The sequence below is a fragment of the Chiloscyllium plagiosum genome, unplaced genomic scaffold (genome assembly GCF_037043375.1).
Source record: "Chiloscyllium plagiosum isolate Xiang-an unplaced genomic scaffold, Cpla_swu_hap1 HiC_scaffold_12, whole genome shotgun sequence".
NCBI lineage: Eukaryota > Metazoa > Chordata > Chondrichthyes > Orectolobiformes > Hemiscylliidae > Chiloscyllium > Chiloscyllium plagiosum.
This window is the reverse complement of record NW_028270150.1, coordinates 85,061,747-85,077,356: the sequence shown is the minus strand read 5'-3', so window position 1 is coordinate 85,077,356 and position 15,610 is coordinate 85,061,747. Positions and strand designations below refer to the sequence as shown.

At 43.6% G+C, this 15,610-nt stretch overlaps 2 protein-coding genes across 3 annotated transcripts in view; one reads left to right on the top strand and one right to left on the bottom strand.

Moving 5' to 3' along the window:
* LOC122554974 (claudin-24-like) overlaps nt 1-9,379 on the bottom strand; it is an 84,620-nt gene extending 75,241 nt beyond the window's left edge. For both annotated transcript variants that reach the window (XM_043700451.2, XM_043700449.2), the window contains exon 1: nt 9,183-9,379. The gene's annotated coding sequence lies outside the window, so the exon portion shown is untranslated. The remainder of the gene's footprint in view (nt 1-9,182) is intronic.
* The window catches only part of wwc3 (WWC family member 3), a 187,234-nt gene that overhangs the window by 37,865 nt on the left and 133,759 nt on the right, over nt 1-15,610 (top strand). The gene's annotated exons all lie outside the window — the stretch shown is intronic.

Below are 15,610 nucleotides of genomic sequence, written 5' to 3'. Positions count from 1 at the left end.
TGACACCAAAATTGGAGGCGTAGTGGACAGCGAAGAAGGTTACCTCAGATTACAACAGGATCTGGACCAGATGGGCCAATGGTCTGAGGAGTGGCAGATGGAGTTTAATTCAGATAAATGTGAGGTGCTGCATTTTGGGAAAACAAATCTTAGCAGGACTTATACATTTAATGGTAAGGTCCTAGGGATTGTTGCTGAACAAAGAGACCTTGTTGTGTATGTTCATAGCTCCTTGAAAGTAGAGTTGCAGGTAGATAGGATAGTGAAGAAGGTGTTTGGTATGCTTTCCTTTATTGGTCAGAGTATTGAGTACAGGAGTTGGGAGGTCGTGTTACAGCTGTACAGGACATTGGTTAGGCCACTGTTGGAATATTGCGTGCAATTCTGGTCTTGTTCCTATTGGAAAGATGTTGTGAAACTTGAAAGGATTCAGAAAAGATTTACGAGGATGTTGCCAGGGTTGGAGGATTTGAGCTTTAGGAAGAGGGTGAACAGGCTGGGACTGTTTTCCCTGGAGCGTCGGAGGCTGAGGGGTGACCTTATAGAGGTTTAGAAAATCATGAGGGGCATGGATAGGGTAAATAGGCAAGGTCTTTTCCCTGGGGTGGGGGAGTCTAGAAATAGAGGGCATAGGTTTAGGATGAGAGGGGAAAGATGTAAAAGAGACCTAAGGGGCAACGTTTTCACACAGAGGGTGGTACGTGTATGGAATGAGCTGCCAGAGGAAGTGGAGGAGGCTGGTACAATTGCAATATTTAAAAGGCATTTGGATGGGTATATGAATAGGAAGGGTTTGGAGGGATATGGACCAGGTGTTGGCAGGTGGGACTAGATTAGCTGGGCATGGACGAGTAGGGCCGAAGGGTCTGTTTCTGTCCTGTACATCTCTATGACTGTATGACTCTATACTGCATGAGGCACACAAACTACTTCTACCCATACAATGACCCAGTACTGTCCAGGGTAAAGGGCAGCGAAGTAGATGATTTCGACAGAACTGTCAAAGAGCCAGCAGGGTCATGATGAGCAGAACTGCTGCCTTCTGTGTTGTATCATTTTGTGAGATTCTGTGTTGGTTGGAATGCATGTGTCCCCCATTTAATTTAAAAATCTGGTAAGACTTACTGTCATATTTTGATAAAGTGTTCCTGAAAGCGTATGCCCTAAGGCTGGGTCATTGATGCTGCTTTGAAGCAGGAATAGCTGCATTATAAATCAGGCACCCAGCTTGATGCTAAATCTTTTTTTATTTCTCATGTATTCCTTCAGATGCGTTTAATGGTGACTAAATCCAAATAAGCAACGAATGTTTAAGGAGACTTTGTACCATCGTCATGTAATTTTGGAAGGGGCTGGTTAGGGAGGTTAACCACTGGGAGATCATTCTGACCCCTCTGGCTGTCAGGTCAGGAGTTTTCTACCTTACCTGGAATGTTGCCACTGACTAGACTGGGGTTGTTGGGGGTGAGGGGTGAGGTTTTAGCAGGTACCGAGCAGCCCATGTATTCCTTTAGAAGTAATTAGTTTGTTACCTCATTGGTAGGGTAGCACACTGGAAATCAAGCCTTGCTATTCCTAAGAGCCATCACGCAAGAGAAAGAAATTTTAAAAGCACACAGAACCTCCAAATTCATCTATCTTTTGGGTTGACAGAAAGTATGGAGCAGGTCTCTGTACTGAACATGAGTGACCGGCTGCTTATTATAAATATATAGATTCTAGCTACAGATAGGAGAAAGTGAGGACTGCAGATGCTGGAGATCAGAGCTGAAAATGTGTTGCTGGAAAAGTGCAGCAGGTCAGGCAGCATCCAAGGAGCAGGAGAATCGACGTTTCGGGCATGAGCCCTTCTTCAGGAATCATGATTCCTGAAGAAGGGATCATGCCCGAAACGTCGATTCTCCTGCTCCTTGGATGCTGCCTGACCTGCTGTGCTTTTCCAGCAACACATTTTCAGCTCTAGCTACAGATAAGCAATTTTTGACGTATAACTCTACTCGTTAAAACTCAACTTGTTTATAAAACCCCTCCTGTACGTGCACATACAAAATAAACTTGGGTGCAAGGGGAACGCAGTTCAGTGGTCCCTGTCTATAGGGTTTGCTGAGCTGGTTCTTGTGCTGATAAAAACACTGCTCCTCCATCTTCCTTCTCCAGCTACTCCCACTTGTTTGCAAAGGGCACAGGGTGACTGTGTCCCACTTACAAAGGTGTCTGATTTATAATTTAAAGCTTTAGCAACTGATGAGGGGGAAATACACTGGCCTCCTTCAGGCTTGAGATTTCTTTTTAACTTGAGAGCATAGACCCTTTCAGCAGTCTGATGGCTTCTTCCTCAAACATTCTCATCCACAAGCTGTTCGGCCACTTGGCAGCTGATTGCATAGTTGTTAGCAGGCAGGTGAGGAGGTCGTTGCCATTGATAACCGGTCACCATTTCAATCAGCTCCATGTTGCAGGCAAGATCTCCATTTTGTACACAGCCCCCTTTCTCCACCTCATCTATAACTAGAGTTGCCCCATTGTTTGAATCGACTGAAATGAAAACAGCACTTGCAATGAACGTCAGGTGAGTTGGATTTAAAAAGTGCAGGAACAAGTCGACAGTGTGTGGTTTTTAAACCAGTCTTTTTCCATTTCAGGCAACAATGAAAATTGCAGAAAAGTTTTAAGATGTGGTCTTTGACTACATATATATCTAAATTGCATTGTGTTCAGACATAGTCGAAAAGTGTGGCACTGCAGGTCAGGCAGCATCTGAGGAGCAGGAGAGTTGATGTTTTGGGCGTTGGCCCTTCATCAGGAATGTTCAGACATGTTCAGAAACACATCCATGGAGTAGATGGGATTTCATCTGGACCTTCTTGTTCTGAGGTAGTGACACTGCCATCTGTACTATAAGACCAATAGCAACACAGGTTGATGTGGAGGTGCTGGATTTGGATTGGGTGGACAAGGTTGGAAGTCACACAACACCAACTTAATACTCCAACAGGTTTATTTGAAATCACGAGTTTTCGGAGGGCTGTCCCTTTGTTACTTCATCTGATGACAGACTAGTGCTCTGAAAGCTTGTGATTTCAAATAAACCTGTTAGATTATAAACTCGTGTCATGTGACTTCTGATCTAACACAGTTTGAAGTAGATATTTTCCATTGAATTAGTTTTATTGTCAAATGTTATCCAGTATAAAGTACAGGAGTGAAGTGAACAGTGTCACCACATGGAGCCATCTTAGGTACAAAATCTTAGGTACTAAAATAGATTAGGTGCAAAAATAGACAAATAAAAATAGTTCTTCATGGTATAAGTTAGGAAGATACAGAAATAAAGTTAAAAAATAAACGTTTTCTGTAGCGTGCATTCTCCCCACTTGTGGCCTTGCTCTCCGTGCACTGCTGGGCTCGATAGGCTGACTTCGCTGGGCCCTAGTCTGCTGGCAAATCCTTCCAGATCCCCAGTCCAGTCCTCTGACTGCTGCCACAACATCGCTATTCTCTTCACAACCCAAGGTAGAGCTTTTAAAAATAAAGCTAAAATATAAAAAAAAAGAGAAAACGAGAGGCTGTCAGAAAGGACGAGCCTCAGGCTGAGCCCAGAACCTGCCTACTCCACCACTGTCATTCTTGGAAGACGTGTCCTAATTCTGTTTGTTCTGTGTTCTATTGATCTGTTCTAAGATGGTATTACACACCTGGAATTGGTGACACATGAAGCAAAGTGGGGTAAGAACAGAGCTGAGCTGGATTGACTGGAACAGTGGGAGGAGATGGTTGGGGTACAGTCAACATCCATTCCCTCTGGGAAAGGGAGGACAAACTAATCCAAAGATCCTCGGATGATAAAGCAGGTAGAAATGAACATGAGCAAGAAAATGTGTACTTCTGACAGGTGGTAGAAAACCCAGAGGAATACTGAAGACTGAGGCGGGGTGGTAAAACAAGACACGTGAGGAGCAAAGAGGATTTGCGGGGAAAGACTGGCAGCTAATAACATGAAGGGAAGTTCCAAAGTCTTTGCCTTCAGTCTCTGTCTTCTGCCAGTTAGCCAACTGTCTATCCATGCCAGTACCTTGTCCCTAACAGCATGGGCTCTTAATTAGCAGCTTCTTGTGTGACACATTGTCAGTGACCTTCTGTAAATTTAAATAGATCTTGTTCCATTGGCTCTCATTTGTCTAGTTTGCTCATTACCCTCCTTGAAGAATTTAACAGATTTATCATGTTTGACTTTCTCTTGACCAAACCGCATTGACTCAGCCCTATTTTACCATGCACTTCCAAGTACTCTGCAATCTCACCCTTTTAATAATGGACTGTAAAATCTGACCAATGACTGAAGTCAGGCCAACCAATCTATAATTTCCTGACTTCTGCCTCCCTCCCCTCTTTAAACAGGGGTGTTACATTAGCCACTTTCCAGTCCTCTGGGACCCTCCCTGGCTCCAGTAATTCCTGAAAGATCACCACCAATGCCTGTACAATCTCTTCAGCTATCTCCTTCAGAATTATGAGACGTAGCCCATCTAGTCTGGGTGACCTATCCACCTTCAGACTTTTCAGCTTCCCTAGCACCTTCCCCTGAGTGATGGCCACTGCACTCACCTCTACCCCCGACGCTTCTGAAGTTCTGGTGAGCTGCTGGTGTGGTTCTTTTAGATTACATTCCCTAATGTGTGGAAACAGGCCATTTGGCATAACAAGTCACACCGACCCTGTGAAGAGTAATCCACCCAGACCCACTCCCCTACCCTATATTTACCCCTGACTAATGCACCTAACACTATGCACAATTTAGCATGTCCAATCCACCTGATTGTGGGAGGAAACTGGAGCACTCCAGAGGAAACCCATGCAGACACAGGGAGAATGTGCAAACTCCACACAGACAGTCGCCCGTGGTGGGAATCGAACCCAGGTCTCTGGCGCTGTGAGGCAGCAATGCTAACCACTGAGCCACCGTGCCACCCCTAATGGTATCTTCCATTGAGAAACCGGATGCAGAGTACGTACTCAGTTCCTCTGCCGTTTCTTTGTTCCTCAATACTATTTCTCCAGCTTCATTTTTATAGTGGTTCAATGATTCATCTCTCTCTTCCCCCCCCCCCCCCCCCCCCCCCCCCCGCCCTTTACTGCTTTCTTTAGTTGTCCCCTGCTTGTTTTTTAAAGGATTCCCCATCCTCTGGCTTCCCACTAATCTTCACCAGATTGTGTGCTTTTTCTTTTGTTTTTATGCTGTCCCTGACTTCCCTCACCAGCCATGGTTGCCTCGCCTTCCCCTGAGTATGATTCTTCTTCCATGGGATGAATTTCTGCTGTGTCTCCCAAATTATCCCCAGAAACCCCCACCATTGCTGCTCCACCATTTTCCCTGCTAGGTTCCCCTTGCAATCAACTCTGGCCAGCTCCTCCCTCATGTCTTTGTAGTTACCTTTACTCATTTGTAACACGTTACATCTGATTCCCTTTCAAACTGCAGGGTGAATTCTATCATGTTCTGGTCACTGCCCCCTAGGGGTTCCTTCACCTTCAGCTCCCTGCCTCATTACACATCACCAAATCCAGAATTGCCTGTTCCTTAGCAGGCTATATCACAACTTGCTCCAAAAATTTATTTTGTAGATATTCCCCCAATTCCTTTTCTTGTGATCTGCTATCAACCTGATTGTTCCCAGTCCAACTGCATATTGACGTCCCCCGTGATTATTGCAATCGTGCCCTTCATACTTGCTTTTTCTGCCTTCTGATTTGTTTTCCTCTCCACATTCTGATTATTAATAAGAGGCATTTACACCACCCACATCAGGGTCTTTTTCTCTTTTTGCAGTTCCTTATTCTACCCACATGGATGCTACGCCTTCTGACCCTACATTGCTTCTTGCTATTGAATTTAAATTCATTTCTGACTAGTGTTTTGGAATCAGGTGCTTTCTGAGGAGGCAGACGGAGCCTCAGTTAAGCATCTGACCTGAAAGGTAGCACTCCTCGGAGCTGCACCCGCCATTTTCAACTTGGCTGTCTGCCCTTGATCTAAATATGGAAGCTTTGCAGCAGCCTTTCCCAAATCACATCTGGTAGCAGTTTTTTTGTTTGCTGCATGAGTCTGGTGGAATGCAATACTTCTTTCACTAAGTTTGCCTGTGTAACAGTGCAATTCGTACACTTATTGGTGGCCTGATTGGGAACTGTAAAGTAGAAAAAAACTTGCTTTTGTACTGCCCATATTTCGCATTGTGCCAGTTTGTATAATCATTTGCATTCTTTAAAACTAGTCAGATAGTAGCCTTGTCACTGATGCTCCTCATACCCTGGGTGGTTGACCCCCAATGTTTTTGGCATTGTAGGATTTTCAACCAACAGCTGACCTCAGTGTCCCGACAACTTAATCAGGTTCGTTTTGATGTGGTGATTGCTGAAAATGCCTGTGTATATAGTTCACTCCCCTTTCTGCAGTCATAAGATTTGCAGGATACAGCTGTAAGTATATTAATCTTCTTGCAGAAATAGGTTACTGTCAAACTGGAAGAAAAGCTTGTGTCAAGACTATTCATGAGGCGAAAAGAGTGGTTGGATCGTTTGCCAAACTTGAGATCTAAAACATTTCTGGAATTTCCCAGTATTCCTTCTAAGCCTGTATCTTGAAAGCTGAGTGGTAATTTACTGTGACACTTTTTTTTAACAAAGTGAGTTTGTGGTTTTTGTCTTGATAGAACATTGTGCAAATTGTCCGCACTGAGAATTCCTTTATCAGTGCAGTACTATTTGCTGCCACAAGTTGTCTAATTAGTCCCGTATCCCAGCTCTATCCCTATAGCCCTGCATGTGTTCCCTTTTCAAGAATTTATCCAATTCCTCTTTGAAATTGCTTCTCCCAAGCTGTACTGCACACTAGACCTGACAATTGTTGTGTTTAGGGAAAAAAAAATTTCCAAATCTGCTCGCTGCCCATTAACTTAAATCTTTGTTCTCTAATTACCAGTGAAGTTATGCCAGTGAAGTTCCTTATTTACTCCCTCGGAACCAGTCCCCACTTATCATTCTCACTCCAGCCTTCTCTGCCTTAATGGAATCCCTACTTTTTTTAGTGTAGAATTCCCACATTGTGGAAACAAGCCATTTAGCCCACAAAGTCCACACCGACCCTCCGAAGAGTAACCCATCCAGGCCCATTCCACTACCCTGTTACTCTACGTTTTACCCCTGACTAATGCACCTAACCTAACCTGAACACTATGTGGGCAGTTTGGTATGGCCAATTCATCTAACATTTTTTGGACTGTAGGAGGAAACCGGAGGAAACCCATGCAGACACGGGGCAAATGTGTAACTGGATTTGAACCTGGGTCCCTGGCGCTGTGAGGCAGCAGTGCTAATCAGTGAGCAGAGAATGTTTACAGCTTTTCAAGTCTTTCCTTTCTAAAGTCCAACTTTAAAAGCATTTCCCACACTCATTCAGGCTTCTCCGATATACTAGAAGTCGTGAAATTCAAGATTGGTTCTGTTTGTTTTTCATTTGTGAGCCTACGAAAGCCAGTAAACACTTTGTAAATTCATTTTACATTGAATCCTTTTAAGCAGCAGAGAGAGGAGACTTTTCATGATGACAATTTGCAGACCAGATGCGATGATTAAAAATCCTGACATTAGTAGGAGGCTCTAATTCATGACTTAACATCCTGGCTCACTTTAAAAACAAAAGATCAATAAGGCTGCAAAGTTTTTTTTTTGTAACTGCTGCAATTTGACATCCGTCTAAGTATTTGTGGAGAGACATATTATTAGTAACATCAAAATAACTGACTAACCAAATACCAAAATAATTTGGCCGGATAATTTCAAAAGGCCTTGGCTTAGCTGATTCTTTACGTAATCTGGCAGTTTCTAAGTTTTATGAATATTATTTATGGGTGCAAAAGGTAGGTAATGCAGTGTTGATATTATTGATAGTTCAAAATTGGAACTAAAATCGATGATGTCAGTTCAGATTCCATTTGAAAATTTGAATACTGTTTAAATTTAAAAACCAAGATTTTATCAATGAAACTGATGACAAAGCAGTGGAATTGTTGTAAAAATCCAACCTCTTGACAAATATCCATTTAGGGAAGGGAATCGTCCATCCTCCTCCAGTCTGGCTGATGTGTAATTCAAAAGTCATACCAACACAGTTGACTCTTAACTGCTCTTGAAAGCGTTGGTTTAACCCAACTGTACCAAACCAGCAACTAAAGGTGGGCAATAAATTACTGTCTCGCAAGTGACATTCACAACCCAGAAATGAAGATAAGCAGAAGATTGCACAAGAATCCTTTCCTTTTAAGGGTTTGTATCAAAAATGGCTAAAGGTTGTCAATTTAAATATAATGCAAACTTTTTAATTCTTGAGAGGATGCAGCCGACATTTATGAATCCTTCTAGTTTTGTGAGAGGATGGGCTGGGCCATCTTATTGTACACCATGCAGTGCCGCTTAAGCTGGTGAAGAGAAATAAACCATTTGCATTTGTATAGCATTGCCACACAACTGTGGGAGGTGTCCCAAAGAGCTTTATAACCAGTGAAGTTAATAAAGGAAATGCAACAACAAGCTTTCACAAAAAAAACAGAAATCTAATGATGATGAGCTTTTGTGATGTCGTTTGAGATGTGAACTTTGGCCAAGATGTGGAGAACCCCCCCCCCTCTGTTCTTACAGAATACAAGCAATTTTGCATCCACCAGAGAGCACTGGTGGGATCTCGCTTTAACACCTCATCTGAATGACGGTACCTCTGATCAATACTGCACGGTACATATGGCCAGCTCCTGGGAGGGGCACGTGAACCTGCAGCTTCTTGCTCGGAATTGACTCCCAAGGAATACTTAAAATAGCATTTTGTGCAGAGATACCAGAAGCTCAGAATGCTGGTGGGCAAGTAGGGACGGGGAAATAATTTTAAGCTGGGGAAGGGGGTTGAGGCCCAGCTGGTGGGAAGCTCCAAACTGCGGAGGGTCTCTGCGTCGATCCAAGAATGAATTAATAGCGAGAGAATTGATTTGTTGCTCTAGACTCAAAAGTTAGTACTGAATTTACATCAACAGCCAAGATGTTCATAGCACCAGTATAAACGTTATTATCCTTTAATTGCTCCCATGGGTACATTATTCTTTGGATATTAAGAGCAAATGGATTGAACAACTTACTGTTTGCAGTTGATTAAGGATCTTGCTTTATCTCTGTCACAGTACAAGTTCTTCAGAAATCCAGCGGAAGAGTTGAGCTGTTTGGTTCCATTATTGTGATCGTTTTTTCTTGGAATAAGCCTAATGAAAATTTCTGTTTTTTTTAACCTTTTTGACAGTCTGTAAGTGTTCCAGTTCTGAAAGCTTTCTGTACTTTGTGTTGGAATCACAATGTATGCGTCAGCATTGGTGCTCACTGCGACACCGATTGACCCCTGTAACAATGTTTCTGAGTAAGTGATTGGTCCGTACTAAGGTTTTTAACCTGATAAACCTTGAATGCCCTTGTGTGATGCAACATCTGTCGTATGTGAATGTCTCTGTCAAGGTAAAAGTGTTGTTTGCCCAGTATTTTTTGTATTTTAACATATCTTCCACGTTATTGAACACTTTTTATCAACCATCTATATATTGCTTTGATTGACACAATGCTTCTTAATCTACCTGAGTGTTGAAATTACAGGAAGCAGCAATAAAGTTCAGGCCTACAACATAAGTTGAGATTCAAAGGGTTTCTTTTCCCCCACAGGGATACATGGAATTTAAATGTCAATGAAAACAGCTAAAAGGGTAAAAAAGGGAATTTGCATTTCTGTAGCACCTTTCACAAATCCACGGACCTTCCAAAGCACTATACAGCCAATGAATACTTGCTTGTAGAGTAGACCCTGCTATGATGTACCCAGAGAGTTCTCAAAAATAGCAATGTCATAACAACAGAATAATTCCTGTTTCTTGTGTGGGTTTGAGGGATAAATAATTCACCATGACATTGGGAATGACTCCCCACCCTTTTCAAGATGCTGCTCTGAGACCTTTAACATCCATTTGAGTCCTGAGTGATTCAGAAGTCAGTATCACTGACCGTGCAGCACGCCCTCGGAAGTGCATCGGAGTCGCAGCTCAGATTTCTAGACTGCGACTTGCGTCTGTATCAAGTTTGAGGGTTCGCAGGTGCTACCGCACAGATCCCCCAAGGGACCTGGCAAAGAGTCCCATAGCACAATATTAAGAGTGACTCATCCTTGCTCCTTTATTATAAAGGAGTCCATGCCTTTTGGAAGGAGCTGTTATGAGCACATGCAGAGTAAAAGACACTTGAGGGCACATTAATAAGCTGACAGCACTCATCACCACGGAGGTCTCTTACTGTAAACTTAACAGCATTCCATCTTTACAATTTCATTGCCCAGTCTGTTGCAGGGCAATAGAGGAAGTGGTGCAGTTGATAGGGGCTGCAGAGTATAAAGGGACGAGAGCAGTGCCACATGAAGTCAGCAGCGACCAGACTCTTATTCCAATAACTTCGACCTTCTGTAAATTTAAACTCGGCTGTGTGTATCCTATCCTGGTTTACATCTCATTTTTTAAAACAGAAAATGCCATATAAGTATAGTTAAAAATTATACGACACCAGGTTATAGTCCAAAAGGTTTATTTGGAAGCTTTGTTCAATATATCGCATCAGTGTATGACACTATAATCCTGTGCTATAAATTCTGTGTCCTATGATCCTGCCCCACTAGCTACCTGATGAAGGAGCAGCGCTCTGAAACCTAGTGTTTCCAAGTAAACCGATTGGACTATAACCTGGTGTTGTGTGATTTTTAACTTTGTCCACCCCCACGGCTCCTCCACATCATATAAATCTAGATTATTGCTTTATGGGATTGATGAGGAACAAAAGGCAATGGGAATAGCCACAAGGTTCAATGTCAGGTGAAGCAGCACATTACCTGAACTTCACTCCATCTAGGAGAAAGTGAGGACTGCAGATGCTGGAGATCAGTGTCGAGAGTATGCTGCTGGAAAAGCACAGCAGGTCAGGCAGCATCCGAGGAGCAGGAGAATCGATGTTTCGGGCATTACCCTTCATCTGGTCTACTGTATTTACTGCACACAATGTGGTCTCCTGTATATTGGGGGAATGATGTGTAGACCCGATGGATGCTTCGCAGAACACCTATGTTCTGCCTGCAGAAAAAAAAAGGACCCTGAGCTTCCTGTTGCTTGCCATTTCAACACCTCGGCCTGTTCTCTGACCAAAGTCTCTGTCTCAGATTTGCTGCAGTGCTCCAATGAAGCTCAGCACAAGCTGGAATCTCATTTTCCACTTGGGAATGCTGCAGCCTTCTCGACTCCAATATCGAGTTCAACAGTTTTAGAGCTGGAGACACCTCCTCCCGTGGTCTGTACCCTCACACAGCTGGCCTTGTTACCACATGGATTGCTATTACCCACAATCTATTGTTAGCTACTAACAGTCCTCATCAGCGGCCATTCAGTCTCCTAGGCTGATTCTTGTCCACTCCTTTGCCTGTTCTTCTCTCTCTTTGGGCTCTATCCCCACCTATTATTTATTCCTCACCCTATCTTCTGCATAAAAACTGACTTTGTCCTAACTGCTGTCAGTTCTGAGGAAGGGTCACTAGACCCAAAACATTAACTCTGCTCTCTCTCCGTAGGTGCTGCCAGACCCGCTAAGCTTTTCCCCCAGTTTCTGCTTTTATTCGACGTCACTCATTGGGTGAGCGACCTGATTTCGAAAAGCACAGTTGGAATCTTGATGAGAGCCATTCAACTTCAGTCCAATTGAGAATCCGACAGAGTGGAAATTTAACTGTTGGATTGTTACCTCCCTTTTTGTGTTGACCCGTAACCACAATGAGCTTTGTCCACACTCGCACTGTCAAAACTAACTCACGAGTCTCCCTGTCGGCCAGGGAGATAAACTCAAGGGTTTTGTAGCCAGCTCAAGGCAACATAAATTTGTTGTGAGGAGAGAATTGAGTGTATTCACCAGAAGAGTGGTTATCGAACCTTCCCTGGGTTCAGGAAGCCCGCATGAATGAACACAGAAAGGTTCAATCTCCACAATTATTCTTTCGCTTCAGCCGCTCGCTCATGAGACTGTCCTGTCACTGTTTGACTCTTGGTTAGAAAATGTGACAGCACGAGGTTCCTCGTTGGCCCATCTCGCGTGATACTTTCTCACCAATGCCCACGTTGTTCAGGAGCTGGGGAAATTCCACACCAGCTTATTCAAAACTCTGCTACCCACGTTTGGAATGGTTTTTCTTGAGTCTTATTACTGGAGGCAATTAATATCCTAACATGTCCTAATACAGTATCATTCTGCATTGGAAGCTGCTGCTGTAAAGTCAGTGCACCATTTAGGAGAAGCTTTCAGCATGTAGACCTCCATCTGTTGAACTCTGACCCCGATCTTGCCCCTTGGTCTTTTGTGATTTATTTCGCTGCATATCTGCCTTGTTGGCTCTTTTGAATCACAGGTGGTAAAGGTTAATCACTTGATTAGTGGTCCCTTTGGGTGGAACTCATAGCCTACTGGACTTGCCTTGCTGTGTGACAACCATAAGTAGAATGTCAAGTACAAAAACACCATTCTGTTTTGGAATTACGTATCGCATTCTGTGCTCTGCGGAATTGCTGACTATGCATGGTAATGAAAGATAACCTGCAAATGGTAGAAGATACAGCATTATATTGCATTTGATAGGTTGCAGGAAGTGATGTAAATTCAGGTCCTTCTTTTAATTGCAAAACAAAGGGAAACTAGAGGCGACAGACATACCTCCTTGGGAATATTGTCAGATAATTTGGATGGCAATACTGAAATTTGGGAGGAGCGATACAAGAAATGTTCTGGCCTATTCCATAAGGTGTCTATCACTTTTTTTTTTGTTTTTTTTTAAAAAAGAAGCGCACCTCATTCTGTATGTGAGATTTGCTAAATCCATAGATTCAAAGACATTGACAACACAAGAGGAGACCACTTGGCCCATCATGCCTGTGTCACATTATAGATCTGACTAACACATCCAATTTCTCAGTTGTTGGCCCAAAAGCCTGAAAGTTATTGCAATGCAAGCGAATATCTAAATACTGCTTTAATGTTACAAAGGGTTCTGACTCAACAAACCATTCAGGCAGTACTCTCTCATCATACTCTGATTAGAAACCAAAATTCTTAACTCTCCTTTTAGGCTTCTAACTCTTCCCTTAAATCAATGGCCCCTGGTTATTGAACCCTATAACTCGTGGAAAAAGATGCCTTCCAGTCCACCCATTCAATGCCCCTCATAATTTTATACCTCAACCCCCCCCATCAGATCACTTTTCATTGCTCAAAGGGACACAGCATAGACAGACAGGAGGCTGGAAGAACATAGCAAGCCAGGCAGCGTCAGGAGGTGGAGAAGTTGGCATTTCGGGTATAACCCGTCTTCAGACCCAGCCTACAGCTCAGTCAGCATTCTGGTAAATCTCCCATGCTTGTAATTAAGAGACATCCATGGTATGTGCATCATTCAAATTACTGCAAACTCCATCACCAATAATAATGCAACTCGTTGTTGTGCACTTGTAGTGAAGGATTGTGACTGAGAAAATAATGAGAACTGGCTTACACTGCCATGAAGATCACAAACTAGAGGATGAGGATTTAAAACAATTGGAGAAAGGACCAGGATGGCAAATGTGATTTTTTTTTATTGTAAACAGGGAGCTTCTGTGATTTCAAAAGGGAATTTCCACACATATAAACATGCACACAGAGGAGAAATTAATCGGGCATTGGGCAATGTCAATAACTGAATGGCGTGATGGATCAAACAATTATCTTTTGTGTCTTAAGATGCTATGATTCTTTTGTGTTGCTATGGTCAATGCTGCATAGAACTGGACATCATTTATCACCTCATAAGAAGGAAGAATGGCGTTTGTTGGAGTTCTTTGTCAATGGATTTATCTTACTAGATTGCTATGTTCTCCCATCATATTGGAGCATAGGGCTTGTTTAGGGCAGGAGTAGGCCATTCATCCCTTTGAACTTGCTCTGCTAGATTCCTGATGAAGCGCTTATGCCCGAAATGTCGATTCTCCTGCTGTTTGTATGCTGCCTCACCACCTGTGCTTTTCCAGCGCCATACTTTTCAACTACAATTTTCATAACTATTATTTTCACTTCAATTTTGCTTGTTATTCCATTTCTTACACTTTTTTCCAGCGTAGACGTTCTCATTTCCTTCATCATCACATACATGCTATGTTAAATCTTCAGAGTAATATTCATTCTTTGCCTTTAGCTCATTGAAGCGCTGAACCTGTTTGGATCTTTTGACAGGTCCTCTGAGTCATTCCTTCATTCCTCAAATAAATGACTACATTTGGTCTTGAAGGAGATGTAGGGTTTTGGAGTTCTGAAACTCTGTTTCACTGGCATGACGCTGGGGCACAAACGTTACCTCGATGAGTTGTCTCAATTTGGCCTCTGTTCCTTTTGAATTTAGCAGGTTAATGGTAATGGAAGTGGGTTAAAATACATTATATATAGTGTAATAAAAGTGGGTGGTATTTGGCACCATTCCCTGTGCCACAATTCATGGCAAGGGTCATTTAGTTGTGCCAATGCTCTCCCACCTCTGCCTCAATTGAATGAACAGTCTTTCTGGCTTGCTACCAAATGAGGCCGTTTTAAGTTGAGAGATCAAATCCCCAGTTCAGGACCTCCGCTCATTGTTGTTAATATAAATCCAGCAGTGACTGGCTGGCTTGCTATCTGGGGAACATGAGATGTAATTCCTGCCAACACTTGTTTTCAGGCTCCCGGGGTGGGGAGGATGTCCCCTCTTTACCAGGCACCTGATGCCCATGGGACCTGGCATTGGGAAAGTGGGCATACTGGGAGGCTCGGTGCTTTTCTCCCATCCCCCTACCCATGCTGCCCATGACAGTGCCTGATTGGCACTTCATAGGGCAGTCTATCCCACTGGTCTCTTGCTGGCAGCCGAGACCCTCCATGGCTGATGTTCAAAGGTCAGCTGGGCCTTCTCCCTGGAATTGGGCCTGACAAAGAGTGTAAAGAGAGGCCACACAGAACAGGACAAGCCTCTGGAAGAGGGAGGGGAAGGAGCAAGGGGAACAGGTCATTCAGCAAGAAGCCCGTATCCATTGGAGGGTGTTTCAGGAGCATTTCACTTTATGGTGGGTGACACTCTGACGGGGAAGGGGTGGGGGGGGGGGGGGGGGGGGGGGCGCAGGCCCAGTGTTAATAATCGGCCATTCCGGAGTACAGTCAGGGAGTATGACTTTGCGCAGAGAGTGGGCAAGTTCTGGGGCCGTCTGCCCCCTGCTGTTGTGGATGTTGAGAGTCCATAAGGGATATGGAACAAAAGCACGGCAATGGAGGCACAGCAACCACGGGCTAAGGAGATGGTGGACCCAACTCCAGGATCTCCACGGCCACCTTGTGTCTGCTTTTGGGAATTCGAGGAACTGCCCTTTACCATTGCTCCATCCAGGCCCAGCGTGTGCACACTGGACCTGCACCGTGTTCAGACATTCTCCTAAGGATTGCATACTCCACA